This window comes from Sinohyriopsis cumingii, chromosome 15, assembly GCF_028554795.1.
Source record: "Sinohyriopsis cumingii isolate HCF-2022 chromosome 15, ASM2855479v2, whole genome shotgun sequence".
In the NCBI taxonomy this organism is placed as follows: Eukaryota; Metazoa; Mollusca; class Bivalvia; order Unionida; family Unionidae; genus Sinohyriopsis; species Sinohyriopsis cumingii.
Genome location: NC_142975.1, coordinates 114,638,028 through 114,665,090, shown reverse-complemented (window position 1 = coordinate 114,665,090; position 27,063 = coordinate 114,638,028). Strand labels below are relative to the sequence as shown.

Sequence of the window (27,063 nt, the reverse complement as noted above, 5' to 3'; positions counted from 1 at the left end):
ACATTACAAACATTCCCGAGGCAATCGACACAGCTTTTACTGCAATAGACTGTTCTAGTACCAGAAAAATGACACTGAGCCGTCTTTCGTTTGTTTACACCGAGAGCTTCCGTTTGGTTTGAAACGCCAAAAAGTGGACAGAATTAGCTCCCTCACTCCTGGCGACAACAATCAGTTTAAAAATTATAACAAGATCAATAAAATTACAAAGTTTTGTGCCTTTTTAAAAAGGTGGCGGGGTACAAGGAAACGGGAGGTGTGCTAATACTATTATGTTCCTTTATCAGGGACAATGCATTGAATTAGACTAATGGTTGGGGTGGTGCATCATTGTTTTGTTTTGTTGTTTTGTTGTTGTTGTATGAATATGAACCATAAATTCTGTCACTAAATATACCAAAGACAGAGGATACAATGTCGCAGTCACGGTAACATGATTTTTGACGGGATAACATGAATGAGAACATGAAAAGAAAGTCTTATTTTTTTTACGTCTGAAATGTCGTAATACAGTTTTGACCATTCTTGAAAATAAACACGTTCAATCATTTGTCTACATGCATATAATAGGTGATAATATATTGAGAAAAAATTATCTTGATGTAAAATAAAGCAAATATATCCAGGCTCGAAAGAAAATTACCTACCTCTTCCTCCACCTTCCGAAAACTAATTCCTCAGGCCCGAATAAAGATTGATACAAATAAGAAATATCATCACAACTGTCCGTGACTTCAATGAGGTATTCGAAAGCACAAAATAAATCTCCGTGGAAACAAAATGCGTTCAATAGGTATATATTAAGCAATACAAATTTAACGTCTTCATCATAAGCACATGATTGTAAGGGCCATGTAAGACTTAAACGTGTGTAGAATTATACTCGCGTGGGTTTTTGGGAGCGCGGGGGTTTGTTGCTTACTTGTTTTGTTTTTTGTTGTTGTTGGTGGTGGTGGTTTTTTTTGGGTGTGTGTGTTTGTTTGTTTTTTTGTTTTTTAATTATTTGAAACAAGCTAACAACATTTTCTGAAACAAACGGGTGTGTACTCGCACACGGTGAAATATTAATTTTTGTTTCCTTATTCTCTAACGTAGCGTATGTTGAGAAAAAGACTCCCGTCGGTTACTTGTAGTAACAATTAGACCAAAGGCTGAGAATATATTAACATAAATAAAAATCACTTATTTGTTTCGAAGAAACCACCGTAGTGGTAAATTGTACACATTATAGGTTTGAACCTAAAACTATTTACATTTAACCGCTGTCGCCGCACATTTACTACTGGATGTAAACGGATAGATCTCACTGTAATGGATTTTTATAGTGGACACTTACAACGAAATTTTGGAATACAATCAGACACGCAATATACCATTTTCATTATTTTAAATTTCCACTTGGATTTATCGTCCAGTCTATAAATGCATGATTTACCAATCATACCACAACCGCTCCAGTGACCTAGTGGTTAGAGCATCCGCCTCGGAAGGGGGAGTTCGTGGGTTCGAACCCCGGCCGAGTCATACCAAAGACTTACAAAAATGGTACTAACAGCTGCCTCGCTTGGCGCTCAGCATTAAGAGGTTAGGACTGGTCGGCCTGGTGTCAGGATAATGTGACTAGGTGGGACATCATGCCCCAGTGCTAGACATTACTGTAAACTGCCACACTGCAGACATCGTAGCGATATGACTGAAAAATTGTTAAAGCTACGTTCAAAATCCTAATTACACACACACACACACACACACACGCACACACACAATTTGGTCACATATTTACGTTACGGTCTATGGGATATGAACTAGTTATCACTGCCCAAGCACTCTAGTATTACCAAACAGAGTCTCTCAGTGTATGATAATCGACAGGCCGGTTTTATTTTTTTTAGTGAAGGTTTTGATATTCTGGTGGGGTAAAAATCCGAAATGCGTGTCATATTGTGACATCTACATAAATTTATAAAGATAGTTTCCACTTTTATGGCTTTTAACGAATTAAAAAGTATGCAGGAAGTGAAGATCCCGAGGAAACAAAAACCAAAACTAAAAAATGTAACTGGCGATGATTCAATATGAAGTTACAGTGATAAGTGGAATTTCCAAGCTGTTTTTCCATTGTTAGATAAGGTGGGGGGAGGTTGTTAAGCTTTAGGGGGTGGGGTTTCCTATGGCTCATTGTGGATTAACTAAGTTTTCGTGGGGCAATTTATGTTTTTTTGCGGGGTAGCCAATTTTGTGTTTTTGGTGAGTTTGCAATGGTTCTTTTGTGAGAAATGACGTGAAGTTGGCTACGCGCAATACTTCATATAGTCCGAGAACCCTATACGCTGCTAAATACTTTATCAATAATAAAATTGATACCATAACCAAAACTAATAAGGATTCAATTACAAAGAATGAATTCCTAATATTACCTCATTTACACAATTACAAATTATATATTTGTAAAAAATATATATCTAACAATCCGTCGCTCCATATATTTGCAATTTAAAAGATATAGCATGGTTACAGTATTTTCAAGCACGTATCATTATTACGGTAATGTAGCATGTAAAAACGAGTTTTACATTCGCAAAGAAGATGTTGGCAAAATCTATAATTTAAACAGATTAATATAATTTCATACCGGTAAAGAGACACTAATATACTCGCTTCCAAAGGCCACTTTTATGTATAGTTATATTGTGTGCTTAACTTTTATCCATGGTTGTGGGTTGCACTTCGAGACAATATTTGTAAACACGTTGACCTTAGAAAGTTCTGGAAGCGAACGCATGATTCTCAGTCTTTCACCTTATTGTGTCTTATATATATATATATATATATATATATATATATATATATATATATATATATATATATATATATATATATATATATATATATATATATATATATATATATATATATAAGGTTCAGAAAACAAAACATTATTTAATCCTTTTTTAATATCAGTCTTTGTAAGGAATTATTTAAATCATTTATTGGAATTACTAAAGGGTTCATTGATTGGATTAACATTATTTGGGGATTATTGTGAATTCATTCAACGAAATTATGGATAATACTGAGACATCAAGACTATTGGTACATAAGCACATCAAAAATTATCGGAATTCATTCGGAGCACTAAACATTTGAACTTGTGATAGAACTTGCATGATTAGTTGGGATTTAATTCATGATACTGTAAGCCAGGGCTTCAATTTCCATTTGTAACTTTGAGAATTAAATTAATCGTTGATTTTAGAAAACGTGCTGGGTTTGCTTCTTTCTATCACTTATTTTCAGACCACTGAACCGTAACACACTTATACAGAGTTCTATGTCCGGAATGTGCCGAATTTGCATAATACACACAGGCGATATGTTATGTTTCAGTACATCTCACATTCTATAAATAAAGACACCTTACCCTAGGACAGAACCCATGTTTCTCCTTACGTTAGGTATCATATGTTATCTTTATTGGACTGACACAACGTAAAAGTAAAGAAAGTCGGCTGACTCATAAATAAATTGGTATCTGTCCGTAACTAACAAAACTAAAGAGAGCTGGATGATTTATTTTTTTTATGCTACATATCCTTAACAGGGTGTATCTGTCCCTACTGACAGAATCCCTATCTTATATATTTTTGCACTGAAAACAGCAATACGTTACAGTCAATATGAAATTAGATTTTTTTCTGAGAAAAAATGTAGCAAATTGAGTCGAAACAATCTCTTTCTTACTCTTTCTTCCTCACCTAATTGTGTTACTACGTTAAATATTTCATGAGCTTTAGAAATTGCTAGAAGAATGCTACAAACATTAAGTCCCAAAATGTTACATTTCTCATTGTGCGCGTGTTTAGAGATAACCCCACAAGTACCACCACTACCACTCTGTCGGCGAATATTTAAGACAAATTATTTGTTAATTTGCAGAAATTTAATGAAGCCTTTGACTCCGCTAGTGACGCGGCGGTTAGAAAAAGAACAGTTGAACTTATCCATACTTTATTTAATGGTATTGCAGATAAACAAGATGGAATCAGCAAATTAAGCTTCTTTCTGGTAATAAAGTTGCATTGACTGAAATGCAAAATACAATAACCTCAAAACCTTGTTAGACATTCCCTCTGTCGATTTTATTTGCAAATTAATAACTTTAGAAACTTTTGAAGTGTTTGGAAAAAGATTTTAGTAATCAGGGGCCAAGCTCGGATGAGGAAGTGGGTCATGTTATGGTGACATATATTATTGCTATTATCGCTAATTGTATCTGCCAATCAGATGAAGTCTTATAACTTCATGTTTGGGAGACTGAGTAGTGTGGCTGAGGGAGCATCAATGCGTGCTGAACGATTTGATTCATTTTCAGATTTTTGAAAGCTGCATTTCCATTGGCTAATGCCAAGGTCACTAGAACATGACGTCTAGACGGTCGCCGTTGAATCTTCACATAGTGGATATCTGATTTTAATCCGACTGAGATTAAATTATGCCCGTAAAACTCTAAAATGCAGGAGTTTCCATAGGCTTCACCTAATATAGTTTCTTTAGCGTGTTATGTCCCACAAACCCATCGTCCACTTGTTTACGTTCCATATCACGCCAAGCGATATTTCATGACCCTCCTCTGTTGATAGCGTTGGGCCATATAATGTGCAAGTTAGTTAGACTCATGTAAATATTTAAAATCAAAGGTAAAGAGACAATACAAAGAAATATTGACTTATAAGTTGAAAAAATTGTAAAAGGGTCTAATCAATACATATATATATATATATATATATATATATATATATATATATATATATATATATATATATATATAGAGAGAGAGAGAGAGAGAGAGAGAGAGAGAGAGAGAGAGAGACTACTAAGATTATGTACGCCACACGTTATTTAAAAGTAGGTAATATCAAGATAGCATAATTCTAGGGAGTACATTTGTAATATAGATTTATCACGAGCGCTCTAGCCGTTGATAAATAAAAGAGCATTGTCGATGACCCAGGTATTTTGAAGGGAAATAATGATTTAAATTGTGTTCGTGAATCTTTTGATGATTAAGATTTCTTAAAATTATTACGCATAAGGTGACTATATAATGAATATAAAGTACCGGGTATTCATTCTTCAGTTAAGCCAGTTTTGTAAGGGTCTTTGAGAAGAAATAGTGCTTTGTTTATAATATTTGTTCTATGGAGTAAGCGGAGTGGAAAATCTTTAATGTAAACAATTAGCGCTTATTGGATTATATGGACTTATTCAAGGACTTGAATAGGTAATTGATTCTATCGGATTACCTGAAATTTTCTAGGACTTCATTAATATTTATTGTCCGTTCACTTGATTACACTGAAATAAAGACATTAAAAATTAGAACCGAATTTTCAGTTATAGCGCTATAGCACATAAACAGATAAGAACCTTCATTCAGAATACCTTTGGACAGTTTCCTTATTAGCAAGAAATTGATGGAGGAGTTGATGGTGCAATTTAGGTGTTATGTTAATTTATTTTGCATTGTTAGATAGTTTTTTTTAAATTAATGACAAATTATGAATCATTGTTATTTAGATGTCTCTTTGTCCATAATAAAGTTCATTTTAGACCTGACCTGAATCATTGATTTTGGTTTTGTAAACATGTTTAGGCCAAGCTGCCCCCCCCCCCCCACAAGAAATGCCGGGTCTACATGTTTGTTTACTGCATTGCATATTAAAAGTTTAGAAACAAATCTACTAATTATAGAGTAGATTTTATCTTGTATACATTTGGAACCTTCCAGAAATAAAATTTCAATTAGGTAATATTTTTTGTTTCCTTTGTTAGGAATCGACGACATCATCGTCAATTTTGGACATGCAAAATATGTCACCAGTCTTGACCTTTTGAAAGGATTCTGGCAAATTCCTCTGACAGAAAGGGCAACGGAAATTTCGGCATTCGTAGTTCTAGATGGACTTTATCTATATAAAGTGATGTCGTTTGGGATGAAACGTTTGCCTTGCACTTTAATAAACATAATTACATATGGTCTAGATAATCGTGATTCCTACATCAATTATGTCATCATCTACAAACGATACGTGGAGACAATTCTGAAATTCTTTGATATACTCGCTGATGAAAATTTGACAATTAATTAATTAAAAAGCGACTTTTCCCTTTTTTGTGTTATATTTCTAGCACATAATATGGGAAATGGACACATTAACCTACAGATGCTAAGGTCAAGGCTTTTTTTAAATTCTCTGTGCCTATCATTAAAAAGCAACTGGTGCGAATTTCGGGTACGATTGGATCCTGTCGGAAATTTTGTTCCAATTTTTCCCTAATTGCTGTACCCCTGACAAATTTATTGGTAAGATAAAGGCCATACTTAAAAGTGCACCAGTTCTTTCAACTCCAAATTCAGCCAGTCATTTAAAATGACTGTAGATGCAAGCAATTAATGGATTGGTGCAGTATTGATTCAAGACAAAAATGGTGATGACCTTCCCTTTATATATCTTTCCAAGAAATTAAATATTAAATAAAGACCAGAGATTTTCATCATCAATAAAGAAGGAAGTTTGGCATTGATATTGGTTTTGCAACACTTTGAAGTGTATATAGTTATGTTCCCTCTCCGATTTTTTTAGTGATTACAACCCCCTAACTTTCCTTGGGAAGATATAAAACCTCAAAGATTATTAAGGTTAAGTCTGATGTTGCAGGAATACAATATTTACACCAGGAACGTCAAGGGAAAAACGGTCAAATAGCAGATGCACTTTTACGTGTATGGAAATATTATATTGTTTCATGTACACTTTGTGTCATTCATAAGATTTCATGTATGTAAATTTATATTTAATGTACATTTTACTGATAGTTTATAAAAGCTTTATTGCATAAATCTTTCTTTCTTTAAGAGGAGAGTTGTTATGTACATTTAATTTGCAATGTTTGTTTTTTTTTTTTTAAATTCATTATATACTATAGATAATTGTATTTAGAGCTTGGCCTTGTCTAAAATCAAATTCATTTCTACCTGTATCATTCATTTTGGCCATGTAAGCATGTTTATCTTAAGCTGAGTTCAAAACATTGAAATTCGCAACGAAATGCCGAGTCTAACTGTTACTCAATACATTTTATATTATAATTTTTAGAAATAGACCTTCTAATTATAGCTAAGATTTTATCTTGTAAAAATCTGGAATCTTTCAGAATGAACTTTTCCAATAAGTAATTGTAATTAATTATTTTTTTTTTTTTTGGGGGGGATGTTAATTGTGATCTGAGGTCAGGTAGAGGGCTATGTAATCTTGTTTTCTTAGAAATTTGTTATTCTTGCAATAAGATCTGAGCATAATCAGTTGTATTATCGTGTTCAGTATTTAATGTGGGCTGGAATTAATTATTTAACTCAAGTTATTCTTCTCTGGAAGTATAAAATGCTCAAAAATAGCATTCAACAGATGACCGTTGGCACATCACTATGACACAGGCACATCAACACTTCCAGCGTCGGATATGCTTTAGAATACCACTAAAGTTTGTTCAAAACTTAAATCATTAGCACTTGTGATCAAACTTCTAAGATTATTTGGGATTTAATTAAATACCACAATTTGTTTAAATTAGATTTTCAATTTATATTCTAAGGAAATATATTATTTGTTGAATTTTATAAAGATTGTTGGTTCTCACTCTTTCTATAGGTTATTTTAAGTCCTAGAATCGCAATATAGGATATTCTAAGAATTCATACACAGTTTGTTATTTTGAATTCTTTCACTTAGTTTGATTTTATTTAACTAAATCTATATTTTGGAAATTTAATGTTTTTGGGTTTACCTGTCTTGTTACTTAAGTTTAAGTTTACCCTAAAAACAACAAAACTAATCTTCAAAAATCAAATATTATATTAATAAATTATTCATATAACTGTTTATTTCAAATACCATTTGTGTTTTTGTACATCTTTGTTCTAAATTACATGTTGATAGGTTTAACTTTCAATACTTTAAACACAATTTACTCTTTCCCTTGCATTATTACGACTCCAGATCTTAAGCTATGTAACAAAACATAAAATAAAATAAACGAAACCAACAAGTTTAGTAAAATCTACAATCAATTTATTTCCCTTCAATACAAAGGTATTGTGAATTAAATCCATATAATCCTAAATGGTATCTCACAAGTCCATTAGTATATAATGTTCCGAATGAATTGCAAAAGTCTTGAATGTCTTGACGTACCATAATGATATGATCCAGAATGTCTTTGAATGAGTCGTTGATAATCCCAAAGTGGTGTTTTAGTCCAAAAAAGTCCATGAGCGCTTTGTACTTCCAATGAATAGTTTAAATTTTTAAAAACTCCTCTCAAAAAATGATTACACAGACAAATTTAAGATAGGAATGAAGACTTTGTAAAACCTCTACTTATACACAAACTGTCATCTGATCTATGACAACAGACTGTTCTGGAACTTGACTATTTATAATCGAAAATTCACTAACTGGTATCTAAATCAACTCTTGATCTTAAATTCAGGTAAATATTTTCTTGACCTCTTAGAATCATGAAAAACACCACTTTGGGATTATATAAAAAACAAAATCCATGGAATGAATCATATTCATTTCAATAAAAGTGTAATCAGTAAGGGACTATATTAAATTGACAGCAGATGGACGGTAGTCGATGAAGCAAGAAGATAAATCTAGTTTTGATATGATGTGATGTGATTTTGATTTTTAACGTAGCTTTAACAATTTTTCAGTCATATCGCTACAATGTCTGCAATGTGCCAGTTTATAGTGATGTCTAGCACTGGGGCATTATACCGCAAGATGTAGCATGATGTCCCACCCAGTCACATTATCCTGACACCAGGCCGACCAGTCCTAACACTAACATCTTAAAGCTCAACGCCAAGCGAGGCAGCTGTTAGTACCATTTTTGAAAGTCTCTGGTATGACTCGGCCGGGAATCGAACCCATGACCTCCCGCATCCGAGGCGGACGCTGTTACCACCAGGCCACCGGAGCGGTAATCTAGTTTTGAATATATATTCGCACGCTGTGAAATTATTTTCTTTTATTATTTCTTTCTCTAATCTTTAATATCATCAATTTGATTTATTTAATAGCCAGTATTTGAACAATACAAACGTCAAGGCAAAAGCTGAACATCACTGTACAACTCCTTGATCTATATTGTTCAGTGAGGCAGATATTATCTTACTATATTCACAAGATAAGTTTAAAGTAATTTAATCATACATATGAATGTATCACCACAATTAAAAATACTTGTAAAATTCGGAACATAAGCACCCATTCAGCCGTGCCAGATTAAAGATTTCCACAGTCGATGCATACTTTGCATATTAAATAATCTATTAATCGACTATCGTTTCTATAACTCTAATTTATATATATATATATATATATATATATATATATATATATATATATATATATATATATATATTAGAGGCCGATCGAAACTATATTTCTGGTTTCGGCCGAAAACGAAACCAGACCGAAAGTTATAAATTGACTTTTGGCCGAAACCGAAGCCGAAACCGAAAGTTTAACTACACCTTCGGCCGAAACCGAAACCGAAAGATAAACCGAAGTTGCCGAACACAAGATTTATTAAATAGGCCTGGGTCATGATGCAATGCTACACTTCAACAACTGAGTAGGGTAACATGTCGACAACGATCAAGTCCATGATGCACTTATCATTTCGCTGAACTGCAACGCGGTCATCAGGCCAGACCATTCTGCTCTCGACCATTGATGTCAGGGACGTCTGCACAAAATTCGGTAATGCATGTTTAGTCGTTTTCTCTTCCATCATCATCTTTTTCGAGGCATGCTCAGCTCCGTCATTCGTGGACCTCTTGAGATACGTACCATGGAGCTCCTTGTGGCAGCTGGCCAGATGACCTTTCAATCCTGAAACTGTCTGAAGTCTTGGTTTATCGCTGCCAAGTGATAACAGTTTGTTGCATTCTTTGCACTGCGCCTTGCTTGCATCAGAATCGATTTTTGTGAAGTAATCCCACACTGCATTTTTCGAAATTCTTTGCGGTGATTAACTAATCCGTTTATAATTAACTTCAATTTTCTACTTCACACAGATTAATTCGCTACAGTTTAACTAACTGAAATTATCAATATTGTCAGACTTCGAAATCTCTGTATTCAACACGCGAGTAGACTGAAATGCAATAGTGCCTAGAATTGCCTAGCGCCGACTGACCGGCCGACAAGCAGAGTAATAGAGGCAGCACTAGCGTTGCATTCTGAAAGTTAAAATAGATCTTCGGCTGATGACCGAAAGTCAATATCAGTTTCAGCCGAAACAGAAAGAAAACCGAAAGCTACTTTGTTGGCTTCGGCCGAAACAGAAACTATGCCGAAAGAGGCCATTTGCCAACTTTCTGCGCCGAAACCGAATTTCGGTCGGCCTCTACATACATACATACATACATACATACATACATACATACATATATATATATATATATATATATATATATATATATATATATATATATATATATATATATATATATATATATATATATATATATATATATATATATATATATATATATCAGTTTACAGCTGAGTTCAGGTTGGAATTACTAAGTGCTCATTGACTTTGGATTAATATCTTTTGGGGAATTATTGTGAACTGACTAAAAACGATCTGAACTGCATCACTGTCGTACATCAGAACATTCAAGACTATTGGAATTCATTCGGAACGTTCTATATTTTTGGACTTGTTATAGAACAATTATGAAGTTTTGGAATTTAATTAACAATATTGTAAGTGTCTTTGGAATTTTCATTTTGTATTATAGGGAAATAAATTACTTGTTGATTTTACTTAAAATGTAGTATTCGCTTTCTTCCTGTTCCATATTTTAAGACCTAGATTCATAACACTACACACAAGGATTTTTGCATTTCTTTCCACGAAGCGTATATAGTACGTATGCAATAAAAAATAAATCTGAATGTGTAATTAACAATCGGTGAATGTTACACATTCTAAGTTTCGGGGTAGGAATTGTCATTTGCATAAGTCGATTCGCCTCTTCATGTCAATGGTTTCCATGCTACGGATATATCTTTTTGGCGGGATAAACGCCGGGGCGAATGCCATTTCCATGGATAAAATTGTCTCTTCATGCGTAGAAAGTGCATGTTTGCTGATAAGGTAGGGATCTCAATAAAGTGGTTCGATCCAGAGGTTACATTTACTGGTATTAAGAAATACACAGAGACTTCACCCAAGGACCCCAATCTAAAAGGTTTTACATACTTTGGACATTAATTACATATTGATTATTTGACTCTCGAGACACGCAACTCATGGTTTAATTTTTTTTAAATGTATATGCACATTACGCGTATATTTTATATGTAAATGTATATATAAGTGTATATGTGTACGTGTGCGGGTACAAGTAAGCTTTAGAAGTGTGACTGATTGATTCCGTGCATCAGATTAATAGCCGTTACAGATCAAAACTCTTCAAATACGATAGATTATGATCAGAGAGACATCTTTTGATTCATATATATTTCGAGCGAACAATGATTGTAGAGGTTACGCACCCTAATGTTAAATTGGAAATATGAATACTATCAGAAATTCATTACTTTTGCTTCAGCAACAACGTTTCCTATCATTACCTTACCAAAACTGCTATAAAAATACAAAATACAAATATTTAGAACCATCAAAAAAGTTTAACACTTTTGTGAAAATGATTTCGATTTTTTCTTTCAAAACTATGCATCTAACGTTTGTATTGTCGCACGTAACTATTTGAATAATGTTGTTTGGAAGTGCAACGGAACTATTTTATAATAATATATGCAAATTTTGTAATTATTAGGCTAAAAGATGTACTGTGGCGTCGTTTCAGTGATACACCTCAATTAAATGGGGGACGTACAGGCGCCTCTGCCCCCTCCCCACACTTCAGTCCGGACCCCAATTCGCCAGGCCAGTCAGGAAAAAAAGTTTAATGTCTATAAAATTGATCAATGTCTCTTCTTCCATTAAGCTTTCCACACTGACACCCGGCACCTCTTATACAAACCTGATATATTATGTTATTGCTGACTCGCTGTGTAAGAGGTGTCCTTCACCTAATTTCTTAATTAGTATCTAACCTACTCAATGCCGCTTTAGAACAACTAATTAATAATGTCGCACTTTGCGCAGCATTTGTTCAATCTATGAGGGGTATTTTGTAAGGCTGCAAAATTTTGTAGAGATAATTTCACATTTGATTCTGTCTGGGTCAGCGTGATTCGCAAACATTAGGTTTGACATATGACTTAGACTCGCCATAAATTCTTGATTGCGATGGATCTAATCTGTTCTGCTTGGGGCATAATTATTCGCCTTCTTGGAATTTTTACGTCCCTAGCTTGGCCGATGCTACGTTATATGTTCATATATGCTGGTATCCGGATTGCTACACGTGCAGCTGAGGATCATTTTAAAAGAATTCTGTTTGCACTGTCGATCGTTGTTTAATCCAAAGAAACAAAATAATAATAATAATAATAATAATAATAATAATAATAATAATAATGACTTTATATAGGGCTTAATCTTTAGAAGCTCTAAGCACTTTGTAACATTAGACAACACCTATAAGATAAAAAAACATATAATGATATGATTACAAAAAAAACACCCTGAAATTAGACAACATTAAAATAAACCATGCTGGGAATATTTAAGGTAGGAAACATTATTAGGTCTTTAAGTTTGTTCTTGCAGTCGAAATAAGTGAGTTTTGAGAGCACTCTTGAATGGGATCACTGTGCCTTTGTGTCTAAGTTCAGTGGGCAATTCATTCCACGTTGCTGGACCCTGGTATACAAAAGAACGCTATCCATATGACTTTGTTTTCATAGTGTGAATAATGAGTATACGATTGTCAGAAGAGGAGCGTAAGTATCTTGCTGGTGTGTACACATGGGTGAGGTCGGATAGGTATGTTGGACTAGAGTCCGACAGTGAAATGTAGCACAGAGAACAAATTTTGTGTTTGATTCTGGATTGAATGGATAGCCAGTGTAGGGTACAGAGCAGCGGGGAGGTGTGCTCTGATCGTGGTACTCTAAGTATGATCCGAGCAACTGTGTTTTGAACTTTTTGAAGTTTCTGGAGCAGATATTGAGATGAACCAGACAGAACTGAGTTACAATAGTCCAGTCTTGAAAGTACTAATGAACACACAAGTGTTTTAGTGGCATCAACTGAAAGGCATTTGCGAACTGAGCTGATGCGTCTCAGCTCATGAAACCCATTCTTGCACATGTTCATGACATGTTGGTGTAATGTGAGAGTACTGTCCATAGTAACACCTAGGTTTCGTACTGATTGTGTGAATTTAATGTTGGTGTTGCTGATATTTATTGTTTGAGGTAAAGGATGTGAATGAGAAAGTCTTGGTGTTGTGATCAGAATGGCCTCAGTTTTATCATCATTCATCTGCAGCTTGTTACATGTCATCCATGATTTCACATCAGAAATACACCTCTCAACACCTTGGATGGTAGCATCAACTTCAGTCGGGTGGCTAGATTTGTATATTTGGGTGTCATTAGCGTACAATTGGTGAGACACTGGATGATGATCTATGATACTTCAGAGCGACTGAGTGTACAAAATGAAGAGAACAGGTCCAAGAACAGACCCCTGTGGAACACCACAACATAGATCAACTGGTCTGGAGTGCATTCCATTTGCAGATACAATTTTGTCTTGTTGACCAAGTAGGACTTGAACCACATTAAGGCTGTATCATGAATGCCAAATACATACTGGAGACGGTGAAGTAATATATCATGGTCTATTGTGTCAAATGCTGCAGACAAATCAAGGAGGATTAGGACTGTAATCGTTCCGCTATCCAACGCAGAGAGAATGTCATTAACTACTTTTAGAAGAGTAGTTTCAGTACTGTGACAAGGGCGATATGCAGATTGTACATTGCTAAAAAGACTGTTTGAATTTAGATGAGATACAAGCTGGGATAGAACAACCTTTTCTAAGATTGTTTTTATATGAATGGGAGATTAGAAACTGGGCGGTAGTTCTTTAAATCGTTATGGTCTATTGTTGGTTTCTTCAGCAGAGGCTTTACAATGGCAGTTTTGAAAAATGATGGGAATTCCACGGATGAGAGAGAGGTATTAATAACTACAGTTAGTGAAGGCAATACTGGATCTAAGCACCCAAGCGGCAGTGATGTTGGAATTGTATCAAGTTCACATGACTTTGGTGCACTCTTCATCAGGATTGTACGTACAAAATCCATAGAGACAGGTTCAAATGCTATTAATGGTTGCCGCTCAAATTCTGTATCCCAACTGTATGGTGACGACGAGTCAATTGAAATTGTGGCGTCAAGCTTATCCCTAATGGTTTGTACTTTGTCACGGAAGAAATTTGCAAACATGTCCGGAAGGTCAACTGGAGAGAAGGTAATTGGAAGTGGTGTACATTTGTTCCTTGACATTAGTTTGTTAGTAATCTCGAAGAGCTCTTTGCAGCTGAAACTTTCCATGATCTTAGTTGTGTAGTGGGCTGATTTCGCTGCATGGACTATATCTGTGACATTCTTCTTAGCGGCTTCATAGATTTGCTTATGAATAGTGAGTCTGGTGGAAAGCCAAAGCCTCTCAGCTTTACGGCGGTCTCTTTTAGCAGTGCGAAGCTGGTCCCTAACAAAGCTATACCATGGAAAACACTTTTCAATTGATACTCTGCACTTGGTAGCTGGGTCATGTTTGTCAAGCAATGAACGCAGGCAGTTATCGAGTTGTTCTGCGGTAGGAGGTAAGCATGTTGTTAGGTTAGCTTGGATGTCGTGTATTAGTTTGGTTCTATTTATTATACGGAGGTTTCTCTTAGTAGCATATAAAAGTGGAGGGTTAGGGACTGATACGTCAAGATGGCATATAACGCAGAGGTGATCTGATGCAAGGTCATGGGATACCAGGGAGGACCGTAGAATGTTATCATCAGGTCTATGAAGAATCCAGTCTAAAATGTGACCATGTTTATGGGTGGGTTGGTTGACTGTTTGAAGTTGAAAATATTGATGGAATCTATGCGTTTTTATGTATTTGAGTTTCCGGGACAGTCAAAGTGAAAGTTGAAATCTCCAAGAATAATCCGGTTGCCACCTATCGAATTTCCATAGTCCAGGAGATTCGGAAACTGCTCCAAAAAGAGAGAGTCAGCCAGCTTGTTTTTTCTACTAGGAGGAGGGCGGTATAGGCAGAAAAAATGGACTGGCCTTTGCTCCAGTGTGAGTGTGGTTTGGACTAGTTGAAACGATGTGTGGTTGAAATTGAATGTTGTGGTGTGGTTAAGACGTTTTATCATGGAGTTCTTTGTGATGACAGCAATTCCACCTCCGCGAGAATTACGGGGAAACGACGTGATGGAGTAACCAGTGGGTGTTAGATCCGTACACTTAGGCTCATCGCTTGATGTTTTTAGCCATGTTTCGGTCAGGAAAATACGTCAATATTTTGGTCGTTGATAAAATTAACTATTTATGTGCGCTTTTCCAGTGGTCCTACTGACTGGGCATTGAATAATGCAATATGCAGAAGTATCTCTTGGATATTTGACACAAAGGTTGATGAATTAATAGGGATTTGAATTAGGTTATCTAAATTAACAGTCGAATTTGTTTTAAATTGTTGAGCCGAAATAAGGGAGATAACTGGAATTCTTCTTCCTGTTCTACGCCGGCCACCTTTGAAACAACGTTTATTTTTTCGCTTCTGTTTACATTTAGGTAATGATGAATGTGGTCCCAGTTCGTTTGTCTAGAGCACAATGTAGTGTGGAGAGCCAAGGAGTGATCATTTAAAGCAATTATTGAGGGTCCATCGTAGCATAAACGGGTTGACTGGCGAGTATCACGTGATGGCGGTTTGTTCAAAAACAGTTGAGCAAGACAGCTGAGAAAAAGTCTAATTGTTCTCATTTCCCAAACAAGGAGATGAAGTAACACATACGCATTTCATAGCCAATACATAATGAACACAATAATGAAGATGAAAACAGGCAACAAGCACAAATATCATGAAAACGGCACTAAAAAACGGAACAGCTGCTTCAAGCGGGTTAAGCGATAGCGGCCAACTTGTTTTCATGAAAATAAGAGTTCTATTTAAGATTACAGTCCTCACCCTCCTTGATTTTTCTGCAGCATTTGACACAATAGACCATGATATATTACTTCACCGACTCCAGCATGTATTTGGCATTCATGATACAGCCTTAATGTGGTTCAAGTTCTTCTTGGTCAACAGGACACAACTTGTATCTGCAAATGCAAGATACTTACGCTCCTCTTCTGACAATCGTATACTCATTATTCACACTATGAAAACAAAGTCATATGGATAGCGTTCTTTTGCATACCAAGGTCCAGCAACGTGGAATGAATTGCCCACTGAACTTAGACACAATGACACAGTGATCCCATTCAAGAGAGCTCTCAAAACACACTTATTTCGACTGCAAGAACAAACTTAAAGACCTAATAATGTTTCCTACCTTAAATATTTTCAGCATGTTTTTAATGTTTTCTAATTTCAGGGTGTTTGTTTTTGTAATCATATCATCATATGTTTTTTTTTAATTATCTTATAGGTGTTGTCTAATGTTGTAAAGCGCTTAGAGCTTCTAAATATTTGGCGATATACAAAGTCCTCAGTATGTATGTATGTATGTGTGTGTGTGTGTGTGTGTGTGTGTGATTTGGATTTTTAGCGTAACTTTTTCAACTGTTCAGTCATATCACTACGATGTCTGCAATGTGGCAGTTTATAGTGATGTCTAGCACTGGGGCATCATGTCGCAGACATGTTGCATGATGTCCCATCTAGTCACATTATCCTGACACCAGGCTGACCAGTCCTAACACTAACCTCTTAATGCTGAGCGCCAAGCGAGGCAGCTGTTAGTACCATTTTTGTAAGTCTTTGGTATGACTCGGCCGGGGATCGAATCCACGACCTCCCGCATATGTATGTATGTATGTATGTATGTATGTATGTAAAATGAAAGAACTGACCCGGTGAACGTCACATCTTTGGTAAGGTTATAACAACGTCATATGCCAAATAAGTAAATTAAAATTAACGTCTGAACGAATTTAATCTCCTTGTGTCCAACTAACAGCTAATCTTACTGTGTGAATGTTTCAATTGTATCTGTGCTTGCCCCCCCCCCCCCGGTCAATAAAGATGTGAGTCCGCCACTAAGGAAACCAGAAACATTAGCATGTGTTACATTTTGATCCTTATTCCTCACAATGATTCTTTCTAGTAATACATATACATTGTTTTATATACATACAACCTAATATTTGCACAAAATTTTAATTAAATACTAACTTACTTACCTTAGCTGAAATATTCACGTCATTTCCCTGATATTGTCATGGCGTGTTCCGTCATTGAGTCTTCCACATGTATTAACTTAGCTCCATACAAACATATGTTACTCGACAACAGCCCTTGTTCAAAATACCAGGCGGAAAAGCACTAATTGTTTTCGTTGAAATCTTTACCATCCAATTATGACACTACCATAGGTGGCAAATGTAGGTTAGCTTATTTAAAAGGTAATCCTTCTGTTCACCCTTTCATGTCTTACTAGTCGCTGAAGCGTATCTTATCTTTGTGTATATTATATCGTTATTATTCGCACTGGGTCAACCACGCTATCCTTAGTTATTCTGTGTTAATGTGTCCATCAGTATGGCACCCATTTATGTTAGATATGCCACTAATAACGATGGGATTAATTACCAACATATTAATGGAGAATACTGATTCCGGTAGCACAATGCGAAAGACAGGGCGTGTCAGGTTCACACGAGTAAGTCAAAATAATTTAACGGCCATCCCCGCTCCCCTTCCCCTCGCCTAAACACATACATCCTCTCAGCATATGTGCATGACAATACATGTGGTGGGGAGGAGTTGTTGGTTGAACTTAAAAGCGCAAATTCCTTATGTCTATTTCAGTGATACGTATACACATAGTCGAAATGGTGGGAACAATCACAGCTTAACGCAATCATGCTATCGAAGTACCGGTAGATAATTGGCACGTTGGCAGCAATATATGTTGATGATAAATTTTGACAGATTTAGTACTAATTGTTTTTTTTTGTATTAAACCAATACTTCAGCACCCACCCTGTACTTCACTTCAGTGAAACTGAAATTAGTCCATTTATATTTTTTACATAACACATTAAGCACGTACAATCTGTGAAATCCACATCTTATCCTTACTGGATTTGGCTGAGAATTCCACATCTTATCCTTACTGGATTTGGCTGTGAATTCCAGTTTTCTTCACTAAACTGTTTATTGCCAATGCTTCCCCCCCCCCCCCCCCCAATAACACACACAAAAACAACAACAAAATGCTTTTCCTGTCCAAGCATATATAAAATAAGTATTTTCACACAGAGGAACCAGTTCTGATAAATTCTCTTTCCCCACGAAAAGATAAAGAAAGTTAATAAAGATTGTCACTTTGTCATGACAAAGCTACAATTTTCTTGAAGATTAAACCGTTTTATTACGAAAAATGTAAAGTGTTCGTGAAGCACGTCACAAAGCGAAACGACATTTTTTAATGAAGAAACTTGTTTTGATGAATCGTTTTTCTTTATGAAAAGGTTACTCGTTTTCATAAAGTGCTTTACTTTATATTTGTGACAAATTCACATATTTCGTTATAATTGAACATTTTTTCATTGTAATAAATATTAATGACATAAATGACGTCATATCACGAATGCTCAGTTAATTAACATAGTGATTCAATATTTAAGAAAAATCGTAACTTTTGACATCAAGTGTATTTTTTCTTCAGATTTGTTGACGTGAAACGTGAACCCTGGCCGACCATGACAAAAAAGGATTTTTAAAAATTAGTCAACTTGTTCTGATGAGTCATCTTGCGTTATTGAAAGTCACGTACTCATTTGATGGGGGTGGGGGGATTTGCATTGCTCTTTATCACATATGACAGATATTTAGAAATACGAAATTTGGTCTTGTGATATAGGGGTATATTATTTTTAAATTTCTTTTGTTACTAATTATTATTCCGAGATTTTTCAAAGTCGCTTTAAATTGCATCATTATTAAGCAACTCCGTTCTGTACATATTGGTGTGATTGTTGAACAATTTGTGTTAGAAAGTAAATCTACAACATGAAAATAAATAGTCTCAAAAATGTCCTCAGGCTTTTTGTTTCTATTTATAAAAATATAATGGAAATACGAACCAAGCTGATAACGAATTTATATCGAAATAATATTACATCTGTAATGACTGCAGATTATACCGCTAGTTGTTCCTGGGGAAGGGAATGGTGCCACCTGCCCCAGGCTTTTATGAGTTCAAGGAACCCTGATAGTTTGGTCGCATTCTGTGGGTCCATAAAGGTCCCTTACAGTTTAATGGTTGGCTGTCATTAGTGGGAAGGAGAGCTAGGGAACGGTCCTGGTTACTTCACATCGCTGGTTTCTTGTTGCATTTGCCTGGTGTTTCTTGCGTGGTTTTTTTTTCCGTTTTTTTTTTTGGTCTTCAAAATGTTCTAAAAAAAGAGGGGGAGGCGTTCTATGCTGTTTATAGAGGTTGTTAGTAGAAATCATATATGAAGAGAGATTTTCAAGGTTATTATGGTATAACTAGTCGAGGTGTTTAGGGTGTGTTTCCTACGTTATGTTATTTATAAGTTTTTAGATATTGCCTCTTTAAGTTATTTATTTATTAATGTTTTTAGAGATTTAATGTTATTTATACTTTATTTAGCAAGAGACCGGAGTTTTAGCCGATTGCACGGTTTGTCAAGGACATCTAGGACCGGAGTCCTAGCTGATTACTCGGTTCGTTAAGGACATCTAGGACATCCGATTTTGCGGTTTACTTAGTTTTTGATAAGTGCTTCGTAAGTGAATTATTTATTAATATTTTTATAAAACTGAATGATATGTTAAGGGTTTTTATGTGGGGGGCTTCTAAATTTATTTAGCTAGTTACTGGGTCTTTTGGTTTTGTGGGGATAGTAATTATATTTTGTTCCTAAGTCCTGCTGAGTCTATGAATTTATTTATATTTTTATATGCTGACTGTTTATTTTTATTAGAGTCCATAAATAACTCTGGGTATGTGAGTGGTTATCCAATCTCTTTTTGGTTTTTAATAAATATTTTCCTAGCGGGTTGATATTTTGGGCATATATTGAATACGTGGTGTAGATCTTCGTTGGTGTGGCAGTTAAAGCAGTTAATGGTTGCTGGTTTGGGTCCTATAAACCTTTCAAAACTGCTTGCAAGTTTAGTTTTTCCAGTTATTATCCTGTTTATGGTTTTCTGTTCTAAATAGGTACCCTTAGGTAGCTGTATGTTCCTATCTACGATTTTTTTGGGTTTCTTGGTGCTTTTTACCTTTCGTGGAGGGGTTCCAAAAATCTTGCCGTTTTTGGTCTATATATGTTTGTGCGAAGCTTAGTGCTTCTGTAGAGCTATAGTTAAGCTTGATAGAGTTTTGATCTCATAGTTTGGTTTGTGCAACTTTTTCTGCTGTTTCGTTGCCAGAGATTCCAATGTGCGACGGTATCCACATGAGCTCGACTAATTGATGTGCTGTGGTGATATCGTCGATTAATTGGCATGCTCTGTCGAGGAATTGTTCCCTAGAGTGTGTATTGCGATTTTGGATCGATTTGATAACGCTTAGGGAATCGCTTATAATGATTGCTTTAGGTATTTGGTTGTCTTTGATCCATTGTAGTGATTCAAGTATAGCCTAGAATTTAGTGGTGTAAATGGAGCAATAGTCAGGTAATCCGGATCCCGTTTGTATATTGAATTCAGGGATGACTGTTGCTGCTGCTGTTCTTGGTGGGTTGTTTGTTTTTGATCCATCGGTGTATATATTTTAACATAGTCCGGGTATTTTTGGTTGATGATTTCGTTTACCAGTATCTGATGAATAATCATGAAATTTAATATATAATATTTTATGTAATTTGCAAGTTTGGGCGCAAAGATATAACTGTTTTCATTCAGTTCATATGATGTGTGAGTTTAGGGTGCTGGAGTAGATGGTAATGGTCGTTTCTTCTACAATTCGGTTCATTCCTAGAGTTTTGTACAAAGCCATTTCATTCCCTTTTACGAATTAGTATGTGAATTTTAGCCTTGTGCTGAGTCTTCCTGTTTAGTAAATGTTCTTTATATTATAATACCGTATATACTCGAATGTAAGAAGGATTCAGCTACAAGATGCACGGACCCAGTTCTGCCATCCCATAATGCACCATCATATTTGGGTCTATGTAGTTTGTTAGGAATAATCAGTTGAACAACCAACATAAACCTGATACGCCTTCGCATTATGCAACAGCAGATAAAAGTCTATGCTATTAACAGTAAGACTAGGGTTATAGGCACAGTGTATACGGTAAATGTACCATCTATTAACACTTATTTTTCATTTATATTAAAAATCGTTGCAATATTATTTGAGTGCTAAAAGTCGTTGCAACATAATTTGAGTGCAATAAAGACAAGGGGAGAAATGATCTGAGGGCGAAATAACTTGGGGCGAAACGACTTATGGGTTAACTGATTCCGGTTGCGAATTGGAATGTGGGCGAAATGATTTGCTGGCGAACTTACTCGGGGTGCGAAATGGATTTTGGGCAAAAGAAATTGTGTGTGAACAGAACCCGGGAGCCAAATGGATTGCAGACGAAAGGACCGAAATTCACAAAGTCAGAGTTCATACTGTGATATCTGTTAAATCTTTCGTTGATAAACGTAATACTTCTCTATCTGTCTGTCTGTCTCTCTATGTATGTATGTATGTATGTATGTATGTATGTATGTATGTATGTATGTATGTATGTATGTAAGCTTTCATAATTGTCTGCATTCTCTGTTTTAATTATTTTATCATCCTATTTTTTCTATTTTTTTTCTACACTCGTTCACATTATTATATGTTCTGTCTATTTGTGACATGTGTCTGCCTGCATATGTGTATATTCCCTTTTCAGAGATTTTATATGTATTCTGTGGATTATCAGGTTGAACCTTTGTATGTACATATGTATGTACGTGTATGTATGCATGTATTAGCATTTAACGGCAGCTAAACATACTAATGGATACAAGGTGCCAATCAAAAGTATATTTAAAAACTGTAAAAACGAAGAATTACACAACGTTAGGAAGAAGAAAACCCTTCTACATAATTGTAAACATGAAGTACAAAAAGATAAAATATAAAGGTCAAGACATTAAAACTATGTAACATATATATGAAATATGAAGGTAAACAAACAATCATTAAAGATATAAAGTTATTTTTTTGAAATATAAATAGCATTCCCTCAAAATGTCCAAGATTTTCTCGGGTGGTACATCACCTTAAAGTTCCTTAATTGGGTTCCCATCAAAACACATGTATATGCAAGGTGGATGTCCATAAATTCGACTTGACATTTTGTAACATTTGAATCTGTGCTGGTTTATGTTATCATATTAATTAATAGTAATGACGCTATGAAGAGAGAAAATCGAAAATTTGTTTTGAAAGGATGCATTACGTGATAATAACTGAAGTCTATTTACGTGTACGATTAACTTTATCACGAAATTCACCTTCTGTTACATATTTTGTATTTAATGGTTCACTACTGTAACTGTGAATCCATAGTCTTCTAATAGAAAGAGTGAAATCAGCACCCAGCCAATATCATTTTTGTGGAAAGTTCAACCTCTAAATTCCATTTGCACACGTAGATTCAACAGATGTTCAGACGCCATATCTTGAATGCAACACATACATTATTCTGCACGAACTCCTGATGAATGTACGTAAATTGGCTTCCATGTTACTTTGTCGACGTAATACTTAAGTCAAAATCTCTTAGGTTTCAGTACAACGAAATCCGGCAATCCTACTTGCTTATCTGGACTTTCCTCATAAACATCAGACACGACGGCCTCTGACTAGCATTCTCGAACAAAAGCCATCTGGGGTGGAGTACTTTTGTAATGATATAAATTCGATGATGTAGTTCTACATGTTGGCTTCATTTTACACGATTTTGATGTCGGATATATGAAACGGTATATAGAGAAAAAAATGTGACTATTGTTTTGTCACAGGCAGTCTAACATGACAGCATGATATCACCTTTGTAATAAAAATGTCTGATCAGGTATCATATTCTAAACGTGGGTCATTTAATGTGTAATCTCGTCCAGCCCACCAAACATGTGAATGAAGATTAACATCGGATCTAATGCTCGCAATTTTGTCGTTTTTGCAGTAAGTCTGTAGAGACAACGTGCTAGATTTGTACATATGCAGTGCAATGTTCAATCGTCGTAAAGGGAGTTGTGAAAGCTGACGAAGGCCTATCCATGGTCAGGTTTTCTTTGGGTTTTCTTGTTTGCTCACCCTCATCATGTCACACAATAAACATAGTCAAACCAGCCACATCGATCTAATGAGAAAATGGTCCTAAAGACTAGTGGTTACATAAAACGTTCGTTGCCGCAATGATATATTTTACAGAGTCGTAGAAAAATGGTCGCCTAAAATTCGTAGTGTTCCTTAGAAATCACGCATAGGTTCTTACAACTTACTGTATAAGTAAGTCTACGACCTTGAATTAATTTCGCATTTGTATAAATTACATCTCAAGTAGAGCTTGGATAAGAATAATCTCCATATGATATTACTAAAACGGAATCATATTTCATGCAGACACAGTATGTGAAACATAAGCAGACATTCTCTAAATGCACTACTCATGTTGCGTCCATTAGTCACTAGGCCAATATTCGCAAGAATCAAAAAATATATACCGTTATGTTGGCACCCCATGACTCTGTCCCATCACATGCTGGTAAAGAGTTAGAGGAGTGTCACTCTGTGTTTTGTTTTCTAAAGAATATGGTTTGTGTTTATGTATCTTTGTACTCCCAACATATTGGTTTGTGTATATAGATGAGAATGTGTTTTTCTAATAAAAATAAAATATAGTAATTTCATTAGGGTTAGCCTTTGGTTCGTTTAGTCATATTACTGAGTTGTCCCTGCATGTTGGTACTGAGATACACTCCCTCCCTGCCCGGTAAGTGGGGTTATTTACCTCTCTCTTGACTCGAGAATCTGATATTGTAAAAGAACAGAATCGCTGGTGTAATTCGTCTCTTATAATACCAGCTTACGGCATAAACATGCGTGTATAACCAACCACATATAATATATTAACAGCGAAGGAAAGTATTTCTTGTTATATTTTACTTACCGTTAAGGTTGTTTCGTTCAATGCACTGACACTGTAGACGGAAACAAGTACGCTTGAAAATGTATAAACTATTTCCAACACCACAGGATGACATAATTAAATTATGCATGCATTACATACTGTCATATTAAACATTATTATACCGTTACGAAATATGTTGGCAAATTAACTCCCTGAATGTGCGAAGATATTAACAAAGAGAAAAAGAAAAGAATAATGTAACCATACAAACAAATCTTTTCAGGATTGATGAAGTGGTCTGTGGCTGATACAAATCAAGTTTTTCTTATAAAGCTTAAAATAACTGCAATGTTGTATACATTCATCCAACAGGAAAACGATTCTGAAATTGATCTGATTGCCGTCGCATAATGTGTCTGATGATCAGGGTCTAGATTGGAAGCTTGAAACACTAAATAGAACGAGCAAACTCCTTGCGTGCCCCTGTAAAATCTACATATAAAAAACCCACAAAAAACAAGCGAGATGTCTGGCTGAACGACTCTACGTTTACACTGATCTGCCAGCCTATGTGAATTTGTTTGTTGTGCCCATGATACAGTTCTGCATAAAAGTATATCTGTTCATTTATTTTAAATGAAGGGATACGGAGCAAGATGCTTGATGTTCAGGTGGATTCAAAATATTCTTATTGGTAGAAAACAAAGAATGGTCAACAATGTGGATGGAGAAATGTGTAAAGTCGGGTAACAGAAGGTACTAATTTTTTGTGCTATCCTGTTTTTAAGTCCACACAACCGTTTGCTAATGACACCAAGATACACTTCCCCATCAACATAATGCAACAAGCAGAAGAATTACACCAGAAACAAAAAATTTCATTGCCGAGAACGGAGCGAGGACCGGGAATATTTTTTTCTCCCAATCATAGGAAGCGAAAACAATGGAATTTTGGACGCCACGAGTCAGGAATAAAGTACAGTATGAAATGGGTAAGATGAATTTTAGGAAAAAAGTAAACATTATTATATGCTCATTTGTTTCCCCGTTAACTTTACATTGTCAGAATCGTCCAATATTCCCCGATCCTGAACGCGCGCGACAATACACATATAGCATTCACGTTAATAAAGGAACTACTTTCTATTGTAAAGAAACAATGACGCAGACGCCAGCACTATTAATTTGTAAACAAATCATATACACTCGCATAAGAGGCTCTTTACGTTGTGGTTGTTTAAATTTGTTTCTGAATGAACTAAAACATGTTTCGTGGACTGCAATAAAACCAAGCTGTTTTGGCACATTCCACATTGATACAATGTTACGGATTTAGGCTAGCTACATTATATAAAAGACGGAAGATTAGGTCCTTACAAACAAATACAAGTGACAACGCATATACTGTCTTCTTTATCTGGTGAATTTCCTCAAAATGTTTTTTCTTAATTCTGCAAATCCGAATTACACGAGCCATGTCATAGGTTTTCAATCTGGATTACACATTTCGAAATTGTGCTATAATTTAGATGATAAGTGCAATTGCATCCTCCTTACTGCACTCAAAATGAAATAAGCATCAAATTCCATAGCGTCCTTTTGATAACTGCAATTGAAAGACTTCATATTTTTTCCACGTTATGATTTGAAACATTTAATGACAGAAACAGAAACACATTTGCAGACGTAAACACCTTTTCCCGCGCCACTTCAATCCGATGTATTTCATGTATAATTTGCACAGATGAATCCAGTCCAAAATCACAAACTTTCGTCGAATCGAAACAAAATACCAAAATATGTTCATTCCAGATCAAATGGAAAAGTTGTTGCAATGCGCATTCATTCACAATATGACTGCAAATTTCAATTTTAACTAGACACGCCATTTTCTTTCGAAAGTTATGTCGAGCGCGCGACTAAGTTCAAACTTAACTGGGCGGAGTTATGTGCGCATTACTAATAATGTCATTGTGTAATGACAAATCTGCGCTTGTGTATTTAGTTTGGAATACGGCATTCATTCATTTACATTGTTTCTTGTAGTGTATTTTGTTTATATAATTAAACCTTAGGTAGAATTAAAAATATGAGCATATAATAAAAAGGTTACTGCATATGTACGGGAAAATATGAACTCTTTTTTCGGAAGGATATACTGCACTCACAAGTTGGTGCAGTACTCCATCCAAAAACTCGTTCATATTTTCCCATACAAATGCAGTAACCTATAATTACTAAAGTTTTATTTTTGTGTGGATATAAATTACTTATAGTACACACAAACATTTAGTAATTTTTTTCTTCTTTAGATCAAAAGGATATTAGAACCTCCTTTATTGAAATTCTACATTAGAACTTCCTTCATTAGAATATAGACTCTACGGCATCATTAGAACATGGACGTTAGGACTTCGTTAGAACATTGACTTTAGGACTTCGTTAGAACATGTGACGTGGCTGGGTTGTTATGCCTACACTGTGGTAGATGTGGGTTTGGGTGCTTCCAATATTTTTTAAAATTATTATAGAAGTCTCACTCAGGCCCAGTTTTGGTTGGAAGTTAAGTTAGTGAAAGATAGATGTAAAGGCTCTGAGACCCCAAGTCAGCAATGCCGACGGTTAAATGATAGAATATACAAAATAAGTGAAATTCAACTAAT

The 27,063-nt window shown here is 35.3% G+C and overlaps 1 protein-coding gene across 2 annotated transcripts in view; it reads right to left on the bottom strand.

The window, feature by feature from the left end:
- Positions 1-17,914, bottom strand: part of LOC149782527 (uncharacterized) — a 44,962-nt gene extending 27,048 nt beyond the window's left edge. Inside the window, exons 1-2 of one of the 2 annotated variants that reach the window (XM_089933958.1) lie at positions 17,483-17,914; positions 5,304-5,355 (exon numbers count right to left, since the gene is read on the bottom strand). The gene's annotated coding sequence lies outside the window, so the exon portion shown is untranslated. The remainder of the gene's footprint in view (positions 1-5,303; positions 5,356-17,482) is intronic. The other variant, XM_089933959.1, reaches the window with a different exon arrangement.
- Positions 17,915-27,063: the final 9,149 nt, after the last annotated feature.